Raw genomic sequence first — 16,680 nt, forward strand, 5'->3', positions numbered from 1 at the left:
TTGTTAAGGAAACAGAAATGGGAAGGAAGAAGCAAAGAGAGGCACAGCATGGGAGACAGGGTACATGAAGCTGTATATTCAGTACATGATTTTGGTCACTCTTTCACAATCTAGTGGTTATTTTCTTGTATACCCTATATATAGATAGTGTTAAACCTGTAAATCAAGGCAAATTAATAAAACATTCATCAAAGGTCAGAAATTTATGCAATTCTAGTTACAAAACTTTTATGATACATTTGCATAGATTAACATAACACATAAACTTGGAAATTTCCTATTATGTAGTTAATTTTATTGTAACTTTTGACACCTATTCAGGTTTTAAGAAAAACAAAAGCTCAGCCAAAATGCCATAAAATAGAAATATCAATCCTTACGTTCTTTTGTTTTTTGTGTAGTGAAAAACATGGGAACTTGACATGAGGTTTCTTAAGTAGTGTCTAAGCACTTGGTTTTCTGATTTTAGCTTCATATTTTCTTCCTTAACTGTTTCTACTCTTGCAAAGAGATCTTCAAGCGTGTGCTGGAGGTCCAAGACTTGATGAATAAGTCGTGTTTGCTCTTCCAGTTCCACCTGATTTACAGCACCAGCTGCATCTGTGTCAGCACTCATCATCTTGGTTAACAAACATTTGGCCCTTGCATGCAAAATTCTTGATGAATCCTCCTCTATTTGAGGTGCCTGGAAGGGGAAGGATCAGGAGAATTGGACCAACTGGCACCAGCAGCTCCACCACAAAGAATTTTACTAGAGGGAAAAAAAAAGAATTTTACTAGGTAAAGAATGTCATTGCACAATGATAAAGTGGTCAGTATGTCACAGGATAATATACACCTAAATGTTTATTTATCTAATAACTGAGCTTCAAAATAGCATACCACAAAAATTAATAGAACTATAAGGATTAAATAAGCAAGTTCTTAAGTATATTCAGAGATTTCCATACCATTCTCTCAAATAGGAAGGTAGAAAATCAGTAACAAATTAAAATGGGGCGGTAAGCTACAGTTTAAGTGCTAAATCTATCTCTCTAATTCTCATTTTGTAGCCAACATTATATTGAGACTGAGATAAGCTCATTCACTTATGTAGAGTCTATGATGACTTCACGTTGTAACAGAAATGTTGGATTGAAGTGGAAATGTATAGCATTAAGTGCCAATGTTTTGTACTGAATGAAAATGAAAACACAATGTGTCAAACTTGGTGAAACACCACTAAACTAGAACTCAGAGGGAAACTTTAGCACTAAGTGCCAATAAAGAAAAGAAAAAAAGATCGTTAATAAATGACTCCAGTTTCCACCTCAAGAATGACAGCAATGTGACAGAAACTCCAGGACCCATAAAGAGAAACATATTTACCATTTTATCTTTAGAGAAAAGTTTAAGGGTGGGAATAGTGGTACAGTGAGTTAGGGGGATGCTTGTCATGCCTGTATCTCATATCAGAGTTTGGGTTTGAGTCTCAGCTACTCTGCTTCTGCTTCTGATCCAGCTCCCTGCTAGAGTGCCTGGGAAGCAGCTGATGACAGATGGCTCAACTACTTGAGTTCCTGCCACCTATGTGGGAGACCAGGACGGAGTTCCTGGCTCCTGGCTTGCACCAGGTCCAACCCAGGCTGTTGCAGCCATTTGGAAAATTAACTAGAGGATGGAAGATATTCTCAATCTCTCTCTGAGATCTCCAAGAGAGAGAGTTAGAGAGAGAAAGAGACTCTGCCTTTCAAATAAATAAATAAATCTTTAAAAGAAAAAGGAACAGTTTACTGGTACATGATAGTGAAGATTATAATATAACCACTTTGGTACTTTGACCTAGTAGAATTTTATTGAATAACACCATTCAACAATAGCAGAAAACATATCTTTTTTATTAAGAATGAATGGAACACTAGCCAAGAGAGTCCATATTCTGGTCACAAAATAAATCTCAGTTAATTCAAATGAGTTAAAAATCATACAAAATATGTTAACTAATTACAATAAAATTAAATTAGAAAAAAGTATTAGGAACATTCTTAAACATTTGGAAACTTATTGGTATACAAATAAATAACTCATCAAGTAAAGAAGAATCCTAAAGAGAAATAAAAAATCATTTTGTAGTGTATGTGAAAATCACAATATATCAAATACAAGAATTACTTAAGAAGACAACAGAAAAGATCTCCAATAAATTACTTTAGCTTCCACCTTATGAAAGTAAAAAGATTAGATCAAATTAAGTCCAAAGCAAATAGAATAAAGGGAATGGTAAATATCAGAAAGAAACAAATGACATAGGAAACAGAAAAACAGTAGAGAAAAATCAATAAAAAAAAAAGCTAGTTCTTTGAAATGATCGATCAACTTGATAAAACTCTAGCGAGACTGATCAGGGAAAAGACAGATGATACAAAGAAAGCAATTGTCTCACAATAGAATCTACAGTTATTAAAGGATAATAAGGAAATATTGTGAATTCTAAGTCTATACATTCACAACTCAGATGAAATGAAAAAGCAGTAACCATGAAAATCAGAAATTACTAAAGCTAACTCAGGAACAAATCTTATATCTTATACCTACTAAAAAATTAAATCTGTGGTTAAAAATCTTTCCATAGAAGCTGGTGTTCTGACCCAGCAGGGTAAGCCACCACTTGTAAAGCCAGCATCCCATATCAGCTCCAGTTCAAGTCCCAGCTGCTCCACTTCTAATCCAGCTCCCTGCTAATGATGCTGGGAAAGCAGCAGAAGATGACCCAAGTGCTTGGGCCATGGTCACTCATGTAGGAGACCAGGATAGTGTTTCTGGCTCCTGGCTTCAACCTGTCCCAGCCCTGGCTCTGGTAGTCATTTGGAGAATGAAGCAGTGGATGGAAGATTCTCTTTCTCTCGTTCCCTTATCCTCCACCCCCATCTCTCCTTTTCTGTGTAACTCTGACTTTCAAGTACATAAATCAAGGGAAAAAAAAATCTCCCATAAAGAAAGCCCCAAGCCACCTTGCTTCACTGGTAAATGCTACCAAACATTAAAGAAAGAAATAATATCAATTCCACACAAGCTTTTCCAGAGAATTAAAATGGAAGAATGTTCTGATCACTACTTTTCACTCTGTTGTTGAAGGAGGAAACTCTACCCAGAATAGTACAGGATGGCCAAACACACAACATCCAACGCTGGCAGATGAGATTAAGGGCAGTTTATCACTCACATATACTCACAACCACAACCTGGGGGAAGACAACACTATGTGCCACAAAGGGCCACAGGAACTGTGGGAGGCAGGATTTGCAGTAAAAACAAAGTACATTGACTGCTGTTGCTTCCTATAGAAGGGTGTGATTAGCTTGTTTGAATAATATACTAGGTTGGTAAGGGAGGAAATATGCAAGGTTGAAGGCTGGGTGAAATTAAGTTAGTCCAGGTAATTAGAGAACTTACTGGGCAGAGAACTTTTCCTATTGGGTAGGGGCATATCTGGTGAAAGCAAGGGAACTCAAAGATCAAAGATGTCAAAGCAGCTGACGGAATTTCAGGTCTTTCAGTATAAGGCAACGCATTCCAACTCATTCTATGACACCAGCACTACTATGACACAAAAGCAGACAAAGACATTACAAGAGAAGAACACTGGCAACTAATATCTCTGATGAACACAGGTTTTAAAAATTCTAAATGAAATTAAATAAATTAAATGCAATACTATATAAGAAGAACATTACATCATCTTTCTAAAGTGTGGTTTATCCCAGGAATACAAGGCTTATTTAAAATTCAAAAATCAATCCAAGTAATTTACCATATCAATAAATTTTAAAGTATGTTTCTCTCAGTAGAGAAAGCATTTGACAGGGGCTACAGCTGTGGCACAGTGGATTAAGCCACTGCCTGCAGTGCCAGCATCTCATGTGGCACTGTGAATCACTGCTGCTCTACTTTCAATCCAGCTGTCTGCTACATGCCTGGGAAAGCAGTGGAAGATGGCTGAGATACTCCCAATTGTGGGATACTGGATGAAGCTTCTGACTCCTGGCTTCAGCCTGCCCAACCTTGACCATTGTGACCATCTGGGGAGTGGACCGTGACTGGAAAATCTCTCTCTCTCTCTCTCTCTCTCTCCCCTCTCCCCTCTCCTCTCTCCTCTCCTCTCCTCCCTCCTCTCCTCTCTCTATCATCTCTCTTCTCTTCTCTTCTCTTCTCTTCTCTTCTCTTCTCTTCTCTTCTCTTCTCTTCTCTGTCTCTCCCTCTCTCTCCTTTCTCTCTCTCTCTTCCTCCCCGACCCTGTAACCCTGTCTTTCAAAAAAACTAAGTAAATCTTTGAAAAAGAAAAAGAAAAGGCATTTGACAAAATCCAAAATGTAATCCTGGTTAGAAAGAAAAATTCTTAGTAAACTAGAAATAGGGAAATCCTCAGACAACATAGAACATTTATGAAAAATCTACAATTAACAGCATAATTAATGGTGAAAAGTGAATGCTTCCCCCATTGTGTCAGAAGGGAGAGAGATTTCACTTTTACCAGTTCTGTTCAAGAAAAGTTCTAGCCAGAGTGAAATGCAAAGAAAAAAAACAAAAGGCATCCAATTTGGAAAGAAAGAAGTAAAAATTATCTTTATTAGCAACTGAGTAGCTAATCTATAGTAAAGTCTATAGACTAAATAAATTTATGTAATGAATTTACATGATATAGAAATAATACACAAAAATTTTGTTTTTACACATTAGTGATGAACAATTAGAAATACCACTTAAAATAGAATAAAACTTACAAAAGACATAAAATATTTGTGTAAATAAAGCTACAAAATATTGCCAGGGAAAATTAAAGAAGATTTTAAAAAATAGAAAATTGACCATAGTGATGAGCTAGAAGACCCAGTATTGTCAAGATGTTAATTATCTCAAATTCATCTGTAAATTCTAGGTGAACTCTATCAACATCGCAGTCTTTTTTGGAGAAATTGGCAAAATAATTCTGAAATTTACATGAAAGTGGCAAGGACTAAGAGTAGTCAAGGCAACTTGAACCAAAAAAGAACACTATTGAAGGACTCATTGTACCTGATATTAAGACTTAATATAGGGCCGGTGCCCTGACTCAATAGGCTAATCCTCCACCTGCGGCCTCACAATACTGGCATGTCATATGGGTGCCAGTTCAATACCCAGCCACTCCACTTCCAATCCAGCTCCCTGCTAATGTGCTTGGGAAAGCAGTGGAATATGGCCCAAGAGCTTGGCACCCTGCACCCACGTGGGATATCCGGAGGAAGCTCCTGGCTCCTACCCACTGCAGCCACTTGAGGAGGGAACCAGTGGATGCAAGATCTCTTTCTTTCTGTCTCTATCTCTTCCTATCTCTGTGTAATTCTGATTTTCAAATAAATAAATAAATCTTTTTTTAAAAAAAGACATTATAAATCTAGAGTTATCAAGAAAGTGAAGTATTGGAAGCAAGCATTGGGCCTAGCAATTAAGACACTTGTGTCCCACATCAGAGTGATTCCTAACTCTGGTTCCTCACTCTAGCTTCCTGGCAATGCAAATTCTGAGAGGCAGCAGTGATGTGCTCAAGTAATGGGGTTCCTGCCCCTACAAGGGAGATTGGAATTGTTCCCGGCTCCTGGCTTCAGCTCTGACCCAGGTTCAGCATTGCAGGCATCTGGGGAGTGACCCTGCAGATGGTTGCACCCTGTCTTTCTCTCTCTCTTTTTCTCTCTCTCTCTTTCTCTCTCTATGTGCCTCAAGCTAAAAATGTTTGTAGAGTGTATTATTGCCACAAAGATAGTCAAATAAAACTTAATAGTCCATACACACATGTGAATAACTGATTTTGACAAAGACATAAAGGCAATTCAGTTAATAAAGGAGAGTATTTTCAACAAAGGTACTGGAATGATTAGACAGCCACATGCAAAAAAAAAGTACCTCAATATACCTCTCTCACAGTGTAAAAAACCAACTCAAAATGCATTATTGATCTAAATGTAAACACTGAACAGTTAAACTTCTAGAAGAAAAAAAATGTTTCTACCCTTCCAGTTTCTTAGAAATTATGTCAAAAATACTGCATTTAAGAAAATAAACTGATAAAATGTGCTTAAGTTTAATTAAATTCCCCCTTTCTCAAAAAAACACTGTTGTGAGAGTGAAAAGATAAGCCACAGATTGGGATAACATGTATGCAAATAACATATACAGGATATTAAGATAATCGAAAATGAATCTTGATGTGAATGGAAGGGGAGAGGGAGTGGGAAGGGGGAGGGTTGTGGGTGGGAGGGACGGTATGAGGGGGGAAGCCATTGTATCACATGAGTCGTACTTTGGAAATTTATATTCATTAAATAAAAGATAAAAAAATAACATATACAGGATAGAAAATTTGCATTCAGATGGTATAAAGAACTCTCCAAACTCAATAGTAAAAAAATAAACAATCCAATTAAAATTGGCAAGTGCTTTGTCCAGATTCATCACCAGAGAAAATCACAAATAGGGCAGGCATTTAGCATAGTGGTTCAGATGCTGTTTGGGGCACCTGCATTTTATGTTTGAGTGCATAAGTTCAAGTTCTGGCCTCACTTCTGAATCCAGCTTCCTACTAATGTGCATCTAGGGAGGCAGCAGGTGATGCTTCAAGTATGTGAGTCCCTGTCAGCCACATGGGAGACCTGAATTGAGTACCTGGTTCCCAGCTTTGGCCTGGCCCAGTCCTGGCTACAGAAGGAATCTAGGGAGCAAGCCAGCAGATGGAAGATCTTTCTCTATCTCTGTCTCTGTCTCTTCTCTCTCTTTCTGTCTCCTTGCCTTTCAAATAAATAACAATAAGTACATTTAAAAATGAAAAACAAGCATATGAAAAGATGATCAATAGTATTAATCATTAGAGAAGTGCAAATTAGAATCATACAGGGAAGGAAATAATTGAGGTTATTTTTGCAAACAACCTAACAGGATCATTATTATCCCATTCATTTAATTATGCGATGTTTCAGTCAGTTGCAATTATTATCCTTATTGATATTCAAATTGCTTGTATATTGGTTATTGTTTCATTTGTGTCCTCATTATTCAGTTTTTCCTAATTAGTTTTTCTAGAATTCATTCAATTCCATTTTATTATCAAAATTTTTGTTTTGTTTTGCTTTGTTTAGCTTCCAGATATAAGGGAGAGCATGTACTATCTGTCTTTTTTGTCAGGCTTGTTTCACTTAATATATTGTCCTCTAGTTCCATACATTTTACTATAAATTTCAGGATGGTTGACTAGTAGTCCATTGTATACATATATAGCACTTTCTTTATCCATTCACCTGACGATGAAAGACTTGGTTGATTCCTTATCTTGGCTATTGCGAATAGTGCTTCAAGAAACATGGTGGTGCAGGTATCTCTTTGATAGAATGATTTCATGTCTTTATTGATACCCAATAGTGGAGTTGCTAGCTCATACGGCAGCTCTATTTCCAGTTTTTTAAGGAACCTCCATACTGCTTTTATATAGTAGCTATACTAATTTATATTCCCATAAACAGTGTATACAAGTTCTTCTTTCTCTCCACATCTTTGCCAATATTTGTGTTTGATATAAACATTTTAACAGGGGCTCAGTGATATCTCATTGTGGTTTTGATTTGCATTTCCTAAGTGACTAGTGAAAATCAGCATTTTTTGGTGTATTTGTTGGCCATCTGTATTTCCTCCTTTGAAAAAATGTCTATTCAGGTCCTTTGCCCATTTCTTAAGTGGAAAAGCTCTTTCTTTGTTATTGAGTATTCTGAGTTCCTTATATACTATGGAAATTAATACTTTTTTGGACAAGATTCTTGCAAATATTTTCTCCCATTTTGTTGGCTATCTCTTCACTCTGTTGATTGTTTTCTTTGCTATTCAAAAAAGTTCTGAGATAGAAATTCATTTATGTATATACAATCACCTGATTTTTAAAAAAAATTTCTTTACCTGTTTGAAGGGCAGAGAAACAGAGAGAGGGAGAGATGTCCATCTGCTGATCCACTCCCTGCATGGCCGCAAAAGGGTCTGGGCCAGACTGAAACCAGGAGGCAGGAACTGCATCCTTGTCTCCCATGTGTATGGCAGAGAACCAGGTACTTGGGCCATCTTTTGCTGCTTTTCCAGATGCATTAGCAGGAAGCTGAAATCGAAACAGAACAGCTGGGACTCAAACCAGTGTTCCACTATGGGATGTCAGTATTGCAAGCAGCTGTTTAATCCACTGTGCCACAATACTGGCCTACGGCCCACTGATGTTGGCCAAAAGTGCCAAGAACAAACATTGGAGAAAGGATAGTCTTTTCAATAAATGGTGCTGGGAAAACTGGGATACATATGGAGACAAACGAAATTAGACCCCTACTTCTCACCATATGCAAAAATCAACTCAAGATGGAGCAAAGAGATAAATACTTCAAGGCCTTGGTATAAGCAATTTTTTTTTTTTTCAAGAAAGTTCCAATAGCTCGGGCAACAAAATATTTGGAGAGTGTGATGCTATGATTTTGTGGTAATCCCCCCACATCCTCTAAGGCTGGAAACTACATGTCTCAGAATCTTCTTCTCTATGAAGTGGTTTTCATTTGCACAGATCTCATCCAAATTTGAAAGTTAGAAGTGGAAACAGATATTCCGTGGCTTCACAGTCCTCTCCATGAGTTCTCAATTCCCTCACGGTAGGTAGCTTGACAGCTTCTCAAACTCTGCTCAGAGGCTTACCTTTGAAACCAGTGCAAGCTTTGGGCTAAAGTCACTAGAGATGTGATTCTCTGGCTTCCTTCTCAGACTTCCCACACTTGTGTACACTCAAATGTTATAATAAATCCTTTTATTCTTATAATAATTGTCATATTTCTTCGCTTGTCTGAATCCAAGTTGATAAAGAATTTCTTCAGCGTGGCTCCTGAGTCCTGTGACATACAACATTATTGTCTTTGGTAACTCACTTGCTTTGCAGTATAAAAGGACATTCTAAGGTTGTTTTGTACTATTCCTGCCCAAGAACTAGAATTACCTATTTCTTCAGGAACTTCCAGTTTTTAAAATCACTTGGAATAATTCCTCTCTGACTATATGATTTATTAATAATAGCTCCTATTACTGTCTGACAACAAATAATTTAAGTATGTACATACATTAATATGTTTTTGTTCATAGTGTCTCTACCGCAGTAGAATATAATAAATTCAATCAGAGCAAGGACTTTTTTCAACTTTGTATTCCTAAGATCTATAGAAGTGCTTGTCACATCACAGGCATTCAAAAATGTGTGAAAAGAGTAAATGAAATCTTTTTTCCCAGTCCACATCTTTTTCTTCAATTTTAGGCCCATGACTGCAACGTACAGTTATACTCTACACAAACAAGTGGACAATATTCACATTGCAGTTAATGAAAATGATGACCTAAATTGCTACACACCATCCATAGTTCACAGCAGCCCTGTAAGTTCTTTGGTGGACATTTCCAACTGAATGCCCCATAGGCATTTCAAACTCAACATAGAAAATCTCAACTCATTACAATCATTTATTATCCTATTCCCCTCTTATAAAGTTCATTATCTTGGGTTTAAAGATTTATTTATTTATTTATTTGAAAGGCAGAGTTACAGAGAGGTAGAGGTAGAGAGACAGAGAGAGATCTTCCATCCATTGGTTCACTCCCCAGATGGCTGCAACAGCCGCAGCTGCACCAATCCAAGAGCTTCCCAAGTGGGTGCAGGGGCCCAAGGTCTTAGGCCATCTTCTACTGCTTTCCCAAGCCATAGTAGAGAGATGGATCAGAAGAGGGGCAGCCAGGACTCAAACCGGCGCCCATATGGGATGGAGACTTTACCCACTAAGCCACAGTGCCGGTTCCCCGATCTTGTTTTTAATAATTCAAGTATATTGGCCGGCGCCACGGCTCAGTAGGCTAATCCTCCACCTTGCGGCGCCAGCACACCGGCTTCTAGTCCCAGTCGGGGCACGGATTTTGTCCCGGTTGCCCCTCTTCCAGGCCAGCTCTCTGCTGTGGCCAGGGAGTGCAGTGGAGGGTGGCCCAAGTGCTTGGGCCCTGCACCCCATGGGAGACCAGGAGAAGCACCTGGCTCCTGGCTTCAGATCAGTGCGGCGCGCCAGCCATGGCAGCCATTGGAGGGTGAACCAACGGCAAAGGAAGACCTTTCTCTCTGTCTCTCTCTCTCACTGTCCACTCTGTCAAAAAAAAAAAAAAAAAAAAAAAAAAATTCTAGTATATTTCCAAGAAACTACCAGTCAACACCTTGCAGGCTTCCTGGACCCTCCTTTCCCTTCCCAAATACTTCAAGTTAGTCATCACCTTGATGAGCCTTTTACCAGTCACCTGCTCTGTTTCTCATTCGTATCTCCCAAGTTCAAGAGCTCATCATCTCTCATTTGGTCTCTCTCCATCCAGTTTTGCCAAGTACAATCTTTCACCCATAAAAATTGATGAAGTTGCCTAAAAAAAAAAAAAAAAGAATTATTTTACTTATTTAAAAGCCAGAGTTAGAGAGAGAGGCAGACACAGACAGAGAGAGAAATCTTCTATCCACTGGTTCACTCCCAAAATGGCTGCAACAAATGGCCTGGGCTGGGCCAAGCCAAAGCCAGGAGCCAGGAGCCAGAAGCCAGGAGCCAAGAGCTTTTTCCCAGTCTCCCACATGGGTGCAAGGGCCCAAGCACTTGTGCCATCTTCTGCTGTTCTTTCCAGGACATTAGCAGGGAGCTGGATCAGAAGTGGAGCAGTTGGGATTGAACCGGGGTTATTGTCTTTAGCTTATAGCCTAGCAAAGTTCTGGAATAAATATTGTAAAAACTTAGATAATTGTAGAAAAATGGATGGATTTAGAGATATCTAGGGAATTTTTCTGTTTCATTAGGACAATTATTTAAATAACATCCAGGAACTAGAATTTAAGATCCAAGCTACTAAAGTTTCCACAAAAGGCCCATTAAGGGGTAGACGTTTGGCATGGTGATTAATTCCGTGCTTGGGATGCCATATCCTATATAATAGTGCCTAGGTTCAAGTTCCAGCTCCACTTCCAATTTCAGTTCCTGCTAAAGAATACCACAGGAGGCAGTTAGTGGTGGCTCAGGTGCTTGGGTTCCCGCTTCAGCATGGCTGTTACAGGCATTTGGGGAGTGAACTGGCAGATGTAAACGTTTCTATCTCTCTCTCTTTCTCTCCCTTCCCCTCCCCCTCCTATCTTCCAAATAAAAGGAAAATAAACAAAAAAATATAAGATCTATTTATTTATTTGAAAGGTAGAGTTAGAGAGAGAGAGAGAGAAGGAGAGGGGGATCTTCCTTCCACTGGTTCACTCTCCAACGGCTGCAATGTTCAGGCTGGGCCAAATCAAGGCCAGGAACCAGGAGCTTCTTCCAGATCTCCCACATGGGTTGCAGGGACCCAAGTAATTAGGTCATTTTTTGCTGATATCTCAGGCACATTACCAGGGAGCCAGGGGCTGGCACTGTGGCACAGCAGGTTAAAGGCACTGCCTGTGCACTGGCATCCCATACGGACACTGGTTCGTGTCCTGTCTTCTCCATTTCCAATCCAGCGAAACAGCAGAAGATGGCCCAAATGCCTGGGCCCCTGCACACATGTAGGAGACCTGGAACGAAGCTCCCAGCTCAACCTATGAACCTGAAAAATACTGAGGTCATTTACTAATATCCTTACTATCAATTTTCTCACACTGCTCCTATGTGACTTGATAACTCCTTTGGATTTTCATTATGCATATGAAGGAGAAAAGATAGAAGAGAGTATTATAGCATGTGGATAGGAACAGAAAAGAAATAAGGAGCCAATGTTAGAAATGGCATCTTCGTATTTCATTAATTTACCAATCACTGTGACTGCTAATCATCATTGTGGGAAGATTCGAAGATTCAGACTCATCTAGCACTGGTAATTCCTACCTAATTAGAACCGCTTCCTTAACACCTGTATTCACTGAAAGTGAAACTAACATCAAGAGTGCTTTTGAAGAAAGAGGAGGCAGGGAGGAAAGAGGGGGAGGAGAAAAAGCAGCAGCAACATGCAGGCTGAATTTTTAGAGGGAAACAGTGTAAGATGTAATCATTAGTAAGAGCTAATAATAATTTTTAAAGTGTTTGAAATGTATTCACTTTTTAAAAAAAGATTTATGTATTTATTTGAAAAGCCGGGTTAGACAAGGAGAAATCTTCCTCTACTGGTTCACTCTCCAAATGGCTGCAACGGTTGGGGCTAGGCCAGGCTGAAGCCAGGAGCTCCATCCAGGTTTTCCACATGAGCAGCAAGGGTCCAAGCACTTGGGCCATCTTCTGCAGCTTTCCCAAGCACATTAGCAGGGAGCTGGATTGGAAATGGAGTAACTGGGACTTAACATCCCCAAATTGGGATGTTGGCATCGCAGGTGGCGGCTTCATTCGCCATGCCATAGGCCAGCCGTGAAATATGTTCTCTTCTTACTCCTGTTTTCAGCTTTTAACAGATTCACTTGTCAATCATATGTTATTTAATTCCTAAATATCATGGAAGATTAAAATGCACATTAAAAGCAAACATGTGGATAATGCCCTCAAAGTATTTCAAATGAATCTAAGATGATTTGAACCCTCCCCCACCACACACACACACACACACACACATGCACTCATACAAGAAGATAAGATCATACCAAGTATTGTTCTTCCAGGAAAAGCCTTGAAAAACTTTGGAATACATACAGTAAGAGTGCACGACACTGGGGCCAAAGTAAGTGTAGCTCTGAGCAAAAGTTGGCCGCAATGCAGCTGTTACGTGACACCCAGTAGTTCTGTGGTTTCTGTGGAAAAAAAGCAAGCAGTGAGCTCAGAAAAGTATCCCCACAGTAGTCTATTTTACATAAATACGCTGGTTCCAGACATTTAGTTCTAACCACAGGGTGAAAAAGTCAGTATTTTTATTAATGTATGATTAAAAACTGAGATGTAAGCAATCATAATCACACCACAACAAACCACACGTTTTTCATAAAATGTCTCCAATTTTCATATTGGCAGGCTGAGTATCTGTAACTGGAGAAAGTTTCATACTAAAGAAATGCAATCTTTCCACTATAAACTGTGGTGATTTAAATTGATTGTGATGGATGAGTAGCTATAAATTATTTGCTACTTTTTCAAATGCAAATGACCACAGCTAAACTTAAAAAGCGTAATTAGGGAGGTCCTTTATGTTTTACTAAATCAATGTGCTTCAATATAAAAATAAACATATTAGATGGCAATGGAGAACACTGCCAGAATAAGCCAGGCATAAAAAGCAAATGCTGTCTGATCTCACCAAATCTGGGATCGAAAAAAGTGGATCTCAAAGAAGCAGAGTAGAAAGATGGCTACTAGAGACTGGGCAGTGGGGTGGCAGGGGGAAAATGGGGGTTAGGGATGGATGGGGAAAGGGTCCAGAGTTTCCGTTAGAGTGAAGGAATAAGTGTTAATGATCTATTGCACTGTCGTGACCACAGCTATTAATACTGTATATTTCAAACTTGCTACAAGAATAAGATCTTTAAAGTTCTTACCAAAAAATGTAAGTGTGTGAGGCCATGTTAATTAGCTCGAATTGGGGGAGAGCAGTGCCATGACACAGTAGGCTAAGCTTTATATGAACGCCAGTTTGGGTTTCAACTGCTCCTGTTCCAACCCAGGTCCCTGTTAATGTGCCCGAGAAAGCACTGAAAGATGGCCCAAGTACTTGGGCCCCCACACCCAAGTGGGAGACCTGGAGGAGGCTCCTGGCCCCTGGCTTCAGATCTGCCCAGCTCTGACTGTTGCGAACACCTGGGGAGTGAACCAGAGGATGGAAAACCTTTCTCTCAGTCCTTCCCTCTGTCTGTAACTCTGCCTCTCAAATAAATAAATAAAATCTTAAAAAAATTAGCTCGAATGAATCTTCCTATAATTTGCATGTAGATCAGCAGATTATATTGTACTCTCTAAATATATACAATTATTATTTGTCAATTAAAATATATTTTAAAAGTAAAAAATATATTGTGTTGGTGAAGAATGCTTTCAAAATGACATGAGGTTTTTTCAAATGAGTCTTACCTTTGTGTGTTGAAAATATATGCTTCAGTTTTCTTGATGAATTTAGCTGCATAATCTACAAAGATACAATGAATTAGTGGGGTGTGAATTCTTAAATTGTGGTGTTCTGTAAAGCATAACACACTGAAGATGGAAAATGCTAACTCTAAATGAGTCAGAAACCACTCACAGATTTGCTAAAGCCAAGAAACTACAGAGGAACAGCACAATCAGCACTTCCAAATCTGTGATTTACCAAGGTAAAATTGGTCTGTTTGGTAAACTATGAAGGGGTCAAAGAGGTCATGGCAAACATTTGCATTTTTCTTAGACTATGAAATATACCATGTTAAGTCAGTGAAAGTGATAGTAAAAAAAGAATCTATAGTAAATATATATATATATTTAATAATCCTAAATTCATTCCACTGCACACCCTGATGGGACTGAGAATAGGAAAAGTAGAGAACGCTGCAGAATGTTAGTACAACTCCCATGGCATCACATGGAAAATGATCAGACTGTGGTCTTCTGGGCTGGAATTTCTACTTAAGTAAATTACACACAACATACACTCATTTCTTTTTTCTAGTCCTGGTTCTCCCGCAGGCAGAGGACAAGATGGAATTAGAAATGCCTGGGATACAATGAGGATATCACTTGTGCAAGAAAAGGAGCAGAGGGAGCAAGAGCAGGCAGAGAGAGTTAGTAGTCCACAACGGAAGCCTGACTCCTGCAGATGAAGAGAGGGAAGGAAGAAAGATTGTGGAGGAACAGCCTCAAACTACAGCACAGTGCTGAGAAAGTCTCAGCTCACGGAGGAGCTCTGGTGCATACACTGCTCACAGAGTTGTTTCAAATTGAGAGGAAGCTGCCCTGCTATATTGCTATATTTAGTCATCTACTACCCTTGTGTGTCATCTCCCCAGAGAGCTGATTGGAGTTTGCACGTCCTGTCTCATAAGGAGAGATATAAGTAGCACCTTTCTATGGTCGCCACATTTTGCATTCAAATTACAAGTGGGCCTGTAGCTTACTTTCTACTTAGTAATAACAATGCAGGCAGGAATTTGGTGTAACATTTTAGAGACAGCTTGGGACACCTGCATCTCCATATGAGAGTGCTTGAATTCAAGTTCTGGCTCCACTTCTGAATGCAGTTCCCTGCTAATGTGCACCCTGGGAGGCAGTAGATGATGGCTCAAGTAATTGGGTCCCTGTCAACTACATGAGAAACACAGATTGAGTTCAGGCTCCTGGCTTCTATCGGGCCCAGCACTGGCTATTATGGGCACATGAGGAGTGAACTCAACAGATAGAAGATTGTTCTCTTTCTGTCTCTGTCTCTGTTTCTGTCTTTCAGTCTCTCTCTGACTTTCAAATAAAATGATATAAATAAATAAATAAATAAATAAATAAATAAAATTAATAATATGGCTTTAGAAAGCCAAATAAAATATTATCTCAGTTTATCTCAGTAATATGACATGTTGACAATTTGGTCTTGCAGTTACTGTGAAAATAAATGATGCACAAGGGAAAAAATACTATGATGCACAAGGAAAGTTTTTCAGGAAATGCAACAAGATCATCTACAATGAAATAAGAATTAAAATGACAACAAGTTTCTCAACAGCAATAGCAGAAACAAGGGGACAGCAAAGTGACATTTTTAATGCACCAAAGAAACTTTAAGTTGGAATTTTGTATCTAGGCAATTATGTAAATATGTAGGTAAGATGGAGATGTTTTCAAGTATATGAGGCCTCAGAAGTTGTACCACACAAGGCCAATATTGAAAACACTCTTGACGGCAGCATTCCAGGAAGAGATGAAGAGTTAACAACATTTATTGTTTCTTATAAAAGCACTATCAAAAGGGGAAAAGGCAATAAAAAATGAAAAAGATCCATCCATAAGTGTTCTAAGATGAACAGATAATACCACCAACATAACTGGAGAGTGACAGAAACAATGATAGGGGTTGAGAGAGTGCTAAGTATTGATCTTATACAAAGGAAACATATCCATACTGTGTTAGCCTGGGTTTTCCCAGGTCCTGAGCCAAGGATTGGAGTACAAATGTTTCATTTCAATGGTGATCCCAAGAAGCACCGGTAGGGGAAGGCAAAAGTAAGACAGGGAAGGGAAGAAAGGGAATCTGGGACATGTTAATGAGTGGGTCATCACTTAGGATGATAGCATTATATCCCACTGGAGCCCTCTGGGAGATGCAACACATGCCTCAGAGGTGTTCCACTGCAGGGATAGGAAAGCTAAAATGTTTGCCTACCATCTCCTATTGTCCTTGGTTAAGAATTGTTTCTATGGACAATTGCTCTTTGAAGTTCTATTCTGTGTCCTACAGGACCAGTCACCCACTTGAGATGCAGGAAACTCTCTAAGGATCACAGAGAGTCTGAATATGAATTGCTGGAATGTACGGGAAACATAATTGCACAGGGGATATGGTTCTAACTGCCACGTATTACCCCTTATATGACACAGATCTACTTTTGTTCCATATTAAATTCCTTCTGTGTAGTCACTAGTCAGTTTAAATTTAAAATTTAAAAGGAAATTGATAAAATACTAGCAATAG

At 39.0% G+C, this 16,680-nt stretch overlaps 1 long non-coding RNA gene and 1 pseudogene across 2 annotated transcripts; both read right to left on the minus strand.

Moving 5' to 3' along the window:
• Positions 1-273: 273 nt before the first annotated feature.
• Positions 274-739, minus strand: LOC149126962 (short coiled-coil protein pseudogene; annotated as a pseudogene). The gene has a single exon (XR_016232385.1). The product of XR_016232385.1 is annotated as a short coiled-coil protein pseudogene (transcript).
• Positions 740-8,576: 7,837 nt separating this feature from the next.
• Positions 8,577-12,827, minus strand: LOC103350576 (uncharacterized). The gene is made up of 3 exons (XR_016232386.1): positions 12,686-12,827; positions 10,330-10,470; positions 8,577-8,918 (listed from the first exon to the last, which is right to left on the minus strand). It is a non-coding gene; the product is annotated as an uncharacterized LOC103350576 (long non-coding RNA).
• Positions 12,828-16,680: the final 3,853 nt, after the last annotated feature.

Source organism: Oryctolagus cuniculus, chromosome 4 (assembly GCF_051225735.1).
Source record: "Oryctolagus cuniculus isolate XC-2025 breed Fujian yellow rabbit chromosome 4, ASM5122573v1, whole genome shotgun sequence".
NCBI classification, from domain to species: domain Eukaryota; kingdom Metazoa; phylum Chordata; class Mammalia; order Lagomorpha; family Leporidae; genus Oryctolagus; species Oryctolagus cuniculus.